Source organism: Macaca nemestrina, chromosome 15 (assembly GCF_043159975.1).
Source record: "Macaca nemestrina isolate mMacNem1 chromosome 15, mMacNem.hap1, whole genome shotgun sequence".
NCBI classification, from domain to species: domain Eukaryota; kingdom Metazoa; phylum Chordata; class Mammalia; order Primates; family Cercopithecidae; genus Macaca; species Macaca nemestrina.
Genome location: NC_092139.1, coordinates 75,669,535 through 75,678,100, shown reverse-complemented (window position 1 = coordinate 75,678,100; position 8,566 = coordinate 75,669,535).

Sequence of the window (8,566 nt, the reverse complement as noted above, 5' to 3'; positions counted from 1 at the left end):
ATTCCACAGAAATAAGGCTAGCAAAGATATCCACGAAATACACATGTAACTCTGTGAGATGAATTAACAGAACACTAAGCAGTTTCTCAGAAAGCTTCTTTCCAGATTTCATCTGAGGATATTTCCTTTTTCACCGTAGCCCTCTATGGGCTTCCAAATATCACTTTGCCAATTCCACAAGAAGTGTCTTAGCGAAAGGCTTCTTGAGGGGAAAGCTGTAACTCTGTGAGATGATTTCACAGAACACACAGAAGTTTCCATGAAAGCTTCTTTCTCTTTGTTATGGGAGGATATTTCCTTTGGCCCTATATCTTCAAAGGGATCCGAAATATCTGTTCTCAGATTCCACAGAAATAAGGCTAGCAAAGAGATCCACGAAATACAGATGTAACTCTGTGAGATGAATTAACCGAACACTAAGCAGTTTCTCAGAAAGCTTCTTTCCAGATTTCATCTGAGGATATTTCCTTTTTCACCATAGCCCTCTAAGGGCTTCCAAATATCACTTTGCCAGTTCCACAAGAACTGTCTTAGCGAAAGGCTTCTTGAGGGGAAAGCTGTAACTCTGTGAGATGATTTCACAGAACACAAAGAAGTTTCTCAGACAGCTTCTTTCTCTTTGTTATCGGAGGATATTTCCTTTGGCCCTATAGTCTTCAAAGGGATCCGAAATATCTGTTCTCAGATTTCACACAAATAAGGCTAGCAAAGTGATCCACGAAATACAGATGTAACTCTGTGAGATGAATGAACAGAACACTAAGCCGTTTCGCAGAAAGCTTCTTTACAGATTTCATCTGAGGATATTTCCTTTTTCACCATAGCCCTCTATGGGCTTCCAAATATCACTTTGCCAATTCCACAAGAAGTGTCTTAGCGAAAGGCTTCTTGAGGAGAAAGCTGTAACTCTGTGAGATGATTTCACAGAACACAAAGAAATTTCTCAGAAAGCTTCTTTCTCTTTGTTATCGGAGGTTATTTCCTTTGGCCCTATAGTTTTCAATGGGATCCGAAATATCTGTTCTCAGATTCCACAGAAATAAGGCTAGCAAAGAGATCCACGAAATACAGATGTAACTCTGTGAGATGAATGAACAGAATACTAAGCAGTTTCTCAGAAAGCTTCTTTCCAGATTTCATCTGAGGATATTTCCTTTTTCACCATAGCCCTCTATTGGCTTCCAAATATCACTTTGCCAGTTCCACAAGAAGTGTCTTAGCGAAAGGCTTCTTGAGGGGAAAGCTGTAACTCTGTGAGATGATTTCACGGAACACAAAGAAGTTTCTCAGAAAGCTTCTTTCTCTTTGTTATTGGAGGATATTTCCTTTGGCCGTATAGTCTTCAAAGGGAACCGAAATATCTGTTCTCATATTCCACAGAAATAAGGTTAGCAAAGAGATCCACGAAATACAGATGTAACTCTGTGAGATGAATTAACCGAACACTAAGCAGTTTCTCAGAAAGCTTTTTTCCAGATTTCATCTGAGGATATTTCCTTTTTCTCCATAGCCCTCTATGGGCTTCCAAATATCACGTTGCCAGTTCCACAAGAACTGTCTTAGCGAAAGGCTTGTTGAGGGGAAAGCTGTAACTCTGTGAGATGATTTCACGGAACACAAAGAAGTTTCTCAGAAAGCTTCTTTCTTTTTGTTATCGGAGGTTATTTCCTTTGGCCCTATAGTGTTCAAAGGGATCCGAAATATCTGTTCTCAGATTCCACAGAAATAAGGTTAGCAAAGAGATCCACGAAATACAGATGTAACTCTGTGAGATGAATTAACCGAACACTAAGCAGTTTCTCAGAAAGCTTCTTTCCAGATTTCATCTGACGATATTTAATTTTTAACCCTAGCCCTCTATGGGCTTCCAAATATCACTTTGCCAGTTCCACAAGAACTGTCTTAGCGAAAGGCTTGTTGAGGGGAAAGCTGTAACTCTGTGAGATGATTTCACGGAACACAAAGAAGTTTCTCAGAAAGCTTCTTTCTCTTTGTTATCGGAGGTTATTTCCTTTGGCCCTATAGTCTTCAAAGGGATCCGAAATATCTGTTCTCAGATTCCACAGAAATAAGGCTAGCAAAGATATCCACGAAATACACATGTAACTCTGTGAGATGAATTAACAGAACACTAAGCAGTTTCTCAGAAAGCTTCTTTCCAGATTTCATCTGAGGATATTTCCTTTTTCACCATAGCCCTCTATGGGATTCCAAATATCACTTTGCCAATTCCACAAGAACTGTCTTAGCGAAAGGCTTCTTGAGAGGAAAGCTGTAACTCTGTGAGATGATTTCTCAGAACGCAAAGAAGTTTCTCAGCAAGCATCTTTCTCTTTGTTATCGGAGGATATTTCCTTTGGCCCTATAGTCTTCAAAGGGATCCGAAATATCTGTTCTCAGATTCCACAGAAATAAGGCTAGCAAAGAGATCCACGAAATACAGATGTAACTCTGTGAGATGAATTAACAGAACACTAAGCAGTTTCTCAGAAAGCTTCTTTCCAGATTTCATCTGAGGATATTTCCTTTTTCACCGTAGCCCTCTATGGGCTTCCAAATATCACTTTGCCAATTCCACAAGAAGTGTCTTAGCGAAAGGCTTCTTGAGGGGAAAGCTGTAACTCTGTGAGATGATTTCACAGAACACACAGAAGTTTCCAAGAAAGCTTCTTTCTCTTTGTTATGGGAGGATATTTCCTTTGGCCCTATATCTTCAAAGGGATCCGAAATATCTGTTCTCAGATTCCACAGAAATAAGGCTAGCAAAGAGATCCACGAAATACAGATGTAACTCTGTGAGATGAATTAACCGAACACTAAGCAGTTTCTCAGAAAGCTTCTTTCCAGATTTCATCTGAGGATATTTCCTTTTTCACCATAGCCCTCTAAGGGCTTCCAAATATCACTTTGCCAGTTCCACAAGAACTGACTTACCGAAAGGCTTCTTGAGGGGAAAGCTGTAACTCTGTGAGATGATTTCACAGAACACAAAGAAGTTTCTCAGACAGCTTCTTTCTCTTTGTTATCGGAGGATATTTCCTTTGGCCCTATAGTCTTCAAAGGGATCCGAAATATCTGTTCTCAGATTTCACAGAAATAAGGCTAGCAAAGTGATCCACGAAATACAGATGTAACTCTGTGAGATGAATGAACAGAACACTAAGCAGTTTCTCAGAAAGCTTCTTTCCAGATTTCATCTGAGGATATTTCCTTTTTCACCATAGCCCTCTATGGGCTTCCAAATATCACTTTGCCAATTCCACAAGAAGTGTCTTAGCGAAAGGCTTCTTGAGGAGAAAGCTGTAACTCTGTGAGATGATTTCACAGAACACAAAGAAATTTCTCAGAAAGCTTCTTTCTCTTTGTTATCGGAGGTTATTTCCTTTGGCCCTATAGTCTTCAAAGGGATCCGAAATATCTGTTCTCAGAATCCACAGAAATAAGGCTAGCAAAGAGATCCACGAAATACAGATGTAACTCTGTGAGATGAATTAACAGAACACTAAGCAATTTCTCAGAAAGCTTCTTTCCAGATTTCATCTGAGGATATTTCCTTTTTCACCATAGCCCTCTATGGGATTCCAAATATCACTTTGCCAATTCCACAAGAACTGTCCTAGCGAAAGACTTCTTGAGGAGAAAGCTGTAACTCTGTGAGATGATTTCTCAGAACGCAAAGAAGTTTCTCAGAAAGCTTCTTTCTCTTTGTTATCGGAGGATATTTCCTTTGGGTCTATAGTCTTCAATGGGATCCGAAATATCTGTTCTCAGATTCCACAGAAATAAGGCTAGCAAAGAGATCCACGAAATACAGATGTAACTCCGTGAGATGAATTAACAGTACACTAAGCAGTTTCTCAGAAAGCTTCTTTCCAGATTTCATATGAGGATATTTCCTTTTTCACCATAGCCCTCTAAGGGCTTCCAAATATCACTTTGCCAATTCCACAAGAACTGTCTTAGCGAAAGGCTTCTTGAGGGGAAAGCTGTAACTCTGTGAGATGATTTCACAGAACACACAGAAGTTTCCAAGAAAGCTTCTTTCTCTTTGTTATGGGAGGATATTTCCTTTGGCCCTATAGTCTTCAATGGGATCCGAAATATCTGTTCTCAGATTCCACAGAAATAAGGCTAGCAAAGAGATCCACGAAATACAGATGTAACTCTGTGAGATGAATGAACAGAACACTAAGCAGTTTCTCAGAAAGCTTCTTTCCAGATTTCATCTGAGGATATTTCCTTTTTCACCATAGCCCTCTATTGGCTTCCAAATATCACTTTGCCAGTTCCACAAGAAGTGTCTTAGCGAAAGGCTTCTTGAGGGGAAAGCTGTAACTCTGTGAGATGATTTCACGGAACACAAAGAAGTTTCTCAGAAAGCTTCTTTCTCTTTGTTATCGGAGGATATTTCCTTTGGCCGTATAGTCTTCAAAGGGAACCGAAATATCTGTTCTCACATTCCACAGAAATAAGGTTAGCAAAGAGATCCACGAAATACAGATGTAACTCTGTGAGATGAATTAACCGAACACTAAGCAGTTTCTCAGAAAGCTTTTTTCCAGATTTCATCTGAGGATATTTCCTTTTTCTCCATAGCCCTCTATGGGCTTCCAAATATCACTTTGCCAGTTCCACAAGAACTGTCTTAGCGAAAGGCTTGTTGAGGGGAAAGCTGTAACTCTGTGAGATGATTTCACGGAACACAAAGAAGTTTCTCAGAAAGCTTCTTTCTCTTTGTTATCAGAGGTTATTTCCTTTGGCCCTATAGTGTTCAAAGGGATCCGAAATATCTGTTCTCAGATTCCACAGAAATAAGGTTAGCAAAGAGATCCACGAAATACAGATGTAACTCTGTGAGATGAATTAACCGAACACTAAGCAGTTTCTCAGAAAGCTTCTTTCCAGATTTCATCTGAGGATATTTAATTTTTAACCATAGCCCTCTATGGGCTTCCAAATATCACTTTGCCAGTTCCACAAGAACTGTCTTAGCGAAAGGCTTGTTGAGGGGAAAGCTGTAACTCTGTGAGATGATTTCACGGAACACAAAGAAGTTTCTCAGAAAGCTTCTTTCTCTTTGTTATCGGAGGTTATTTCCTTTGGCCCTATAGTGTTCAAAGGGATCCGAAATATCTGTTCTCAGATTCCACAGAAATAAGGTAAGCAAAGAGATCCACGAAATACAGATGTAACTCTGTGAGATGAATTAACAGAACACTAAGCAGTTTCTCAGAAAGCTTCTTTCCAGATTTCATCTGAGGATATTTCCTTTTTCACCATAGCCCTCTATGGGCTTCCAAATATCACTTTGCCAGTTCCACAAGAACTGTCTTAGCGAAAGGCTTCTTGAAGGGAAAGCTGTAACTCTGTGAGATGATTTCACAGAACACACAGAAGTTTCCAAGAATGCTTCTTTATCTTTGTTATGGGAGGATATTTCCTTTGGCCCTGTAGTCTTCAATGGGATCCGAAATATCTGTTCTCAGATTCCACAGAAATAAGTCTAGCAAAGAGATCCACGAAATACAGATGTAACTCTGTGAGATGAATGAACAGAACACTAAGCAGTTTCTCAGAAAGCTTCTTTCCAGATTTCATCTGAGGATATTTCCTTTTTCACCATAGCCCTCTATGGGCTTCCAAATATCACTTTGCCAATTCCACAAGAAGTGTCTTAGCGAAAGGCTTCTTGAGGGGAAAGCTGTAACTCTGTGAGACGATTTCACAGAACACAAAGAAGTTTCTCAGAAACCTTCTTTCTCTTTGTTATTGGAAGACATTTCCTTTGGCCCTATAGTCTTCAATGGGATCCGAAATATCTGTTCTCAGATTCCACAGAAATAAGGCTAGCAAAGAGATCCACGAAATACATATGTAACTCTGTGAGATGAATTAACAGAACACTAAGCAGTTTCTCAGAAAGCTTCTTTACAGATTTCATCTGATGATATTTCCTTTTTCACCATTGACCTCTATGGGCTTCCAAATATCACTTTGCCAATTCCACAAGAACTGTCTTAGCGAAAGGCTTCTTGAGGGGAAAGCTGTAACTCTGTGACATGATTTCACAGAACACAAAGAAGTTTCTAAAAAAGCTTCTTTCTCTTTGTAATCGGAGGATATTTCCTTTGTCCCTATAGTCTTCAAAGGGATCTGAAATACCTGTTCTCAGATTCCACAGAAATAAGGCTAGCAAAGAGATCCACGAAATACAGATGTAACTCTGTGAGATGAATTAACAGAACACTAAGCAGTTTCTCAGAAAGCTTCTTTCCAGATTTCATCTGAGGATATTTCCTTTTTCACCATAGCCCTGTAGGGGCTTCCAAATATCACTTTGTGAATTCCACAAGAACTGTCTTAGTGAAAGGCTTCTTGAGGGGAAAGCTGTAACTCTGTGAGATGATTTCACAGAACACAAAGAAGTTTCTCAGAAAGCTTCTTTCTCTTTGTTATCGGAGGTTATTTCCTTTGGCCCTGTAGTCTTCAAAGGGATCCGAAATATCTGTTCTCAGATTCCACAGAAATAAGGCTAGCAAAGATATCCACGAAATACAGATGTAACTCTGTGAGATGAATTAACAGAACACTAAGCAGTTTCTCAGAAAGCTTCTTTCCAGATTTCATCTGAGGATATTTCCTTTTTCACCATAGCCCTCTATGGGCTTCCAAATATCACTTTGCCAATTCCACAAGAAGTGTCTTAGCGAAAGGCTTCTTGAGGGGAAAGCTGTAACTCTGTGAGATGATTTCACAGAACGAAAAGAAGCTTCTCCGAAAGCTTCTTTCTCTTTGTTATCAGAGGATATTTCCTTTGGCCCTATATCTTCAAAGGGATCCGAAATATCTGTTCTCAGATTCCACAGAAATAAGGCTAGCAAAGAGATCCACGAAATACAGATGTAACTCTGTGAGATGAATTAACCGAACACTAAGCAGTTGCTCAGAAAGCTTCTTTCCAGATTTCATCTGAGGATATTTCCTTTTTCACCATAGCCCTCTATGGGCTTCCAAATATCACTTTGCCAGTTCCACAAGAACTGTCTTAGCGAAAGGCTTCTTGAGGGGAAAGCTGTAACTCTGTGAGATGATTTCACAGAACACAAAGAAGTTTCTCAGAAAGCTTCTTTCTCTTTGTTATTGGAGGATATTTCCTTTGGCCGTTTAGTCTTCAAAGGGAACCGAAATATCTTTTCTCAGATTCCACAGAAATAAGGTTAGCAAAGAGATCCACGAAATACAGATGTAACTCTGTGAGATGAATTAACCGAACACTAAGCAGTTTCTCAGAACGCTTCTTTCCAGATTTCATCTGAGGATATTTCCTTTTTCACCATAGCCCTCTATGGGCTTCCAAATATCACTTTGCCAGTTCCACAAGAACTGTCTTAGCGAAAGGCTTGTTGAGGGGAAAGCTGTAACTCTGTGAGATGATTTCACAGAACACAAAGAAGTTTCTCAGAAAGCTTCTTTCTCTTTGTAATCGGAGGATATTTCCTTTGTCCCTATAGTCTTCAAAGGGATCTGAAATACCTGTTCTCAGATTCCACAGAAATAAGGCTAGCAAAGAGATCCACGAAATACAGATGTAACTCTGTGAGATGAATGAACAGAACACTAAGCAGTTTCTCAGAAAGCTTCTTTCCAGATTTCATCTGAGGATATTTCCTTTTTCACCATAGCCCTGTAGGGGCTTCCAAATATCACTTTGTGAATTCCACAAGAACTGTCTTAGTGAAAGGCTTCTTGAGGGGAAAGCTGTAACTCTGTGAGATGATTTCACAGAACACAAAGAAGTTTCTCAGAAAGCTTCTTTCTCTTTGTTATCGGAGGTTATTTCCTTTGGCCCTGTAGTCTTCAAAGGGATCCGAAATATCTGTTCTCAGATTCCACAGAAATAAGGCTAGCAAAGATATCCACGAAATACAGATGTAACTCTGTGAGATGAATTAACAGAACACTAAGCAGTTTCTCAGAAAGCTTCTTTCCAGATTTCATCTGAGGATATTTCCTTTTTCACCATAGCCCTCTATGGGCTTCCAAATATCACTTTGCCAATTCCACAAGAAGTGTCTTAGCGAAAGGCTTCTTGAGGGGAAAGCTGTAACTCTGTGAGATGATTTCACAGAACGAAAAGAAGCTTCTCCGAAAGCTTCTTTCTCTTTGTTATCAGAGGATATTTCCTTTGGCCCTATATCTTCAAAGGGATCCGAAATATCTGTTCTCAGATTCCACAGAAATAAGGCTAGCAAAGAGATCCACGAAATACAGATGTAACTCTGTGAGATGAATTAACCGAACACTAAGCAGTTGCTCAGAAAGCTTCTTTCCAGATTTCATCTGAGGATATTTCCTTTTTCACCATAGCCCTCTATGGGCTTCCAAATATCACTTTGCCAGTTCCACAAGAACTGTCTTAGCGAAAGGCTTCTTGAGGGGAAAGCTGTAACTCTGTGAGATGATTTCACAGAACACAAAGAAGTTTCTCAGAAAGCTTCTTTCTCTTTGTTATTGGAGGATATTTCCTTTGGCCGTTTAGTCTTCAAAGGGAACCGAAATATCTTTT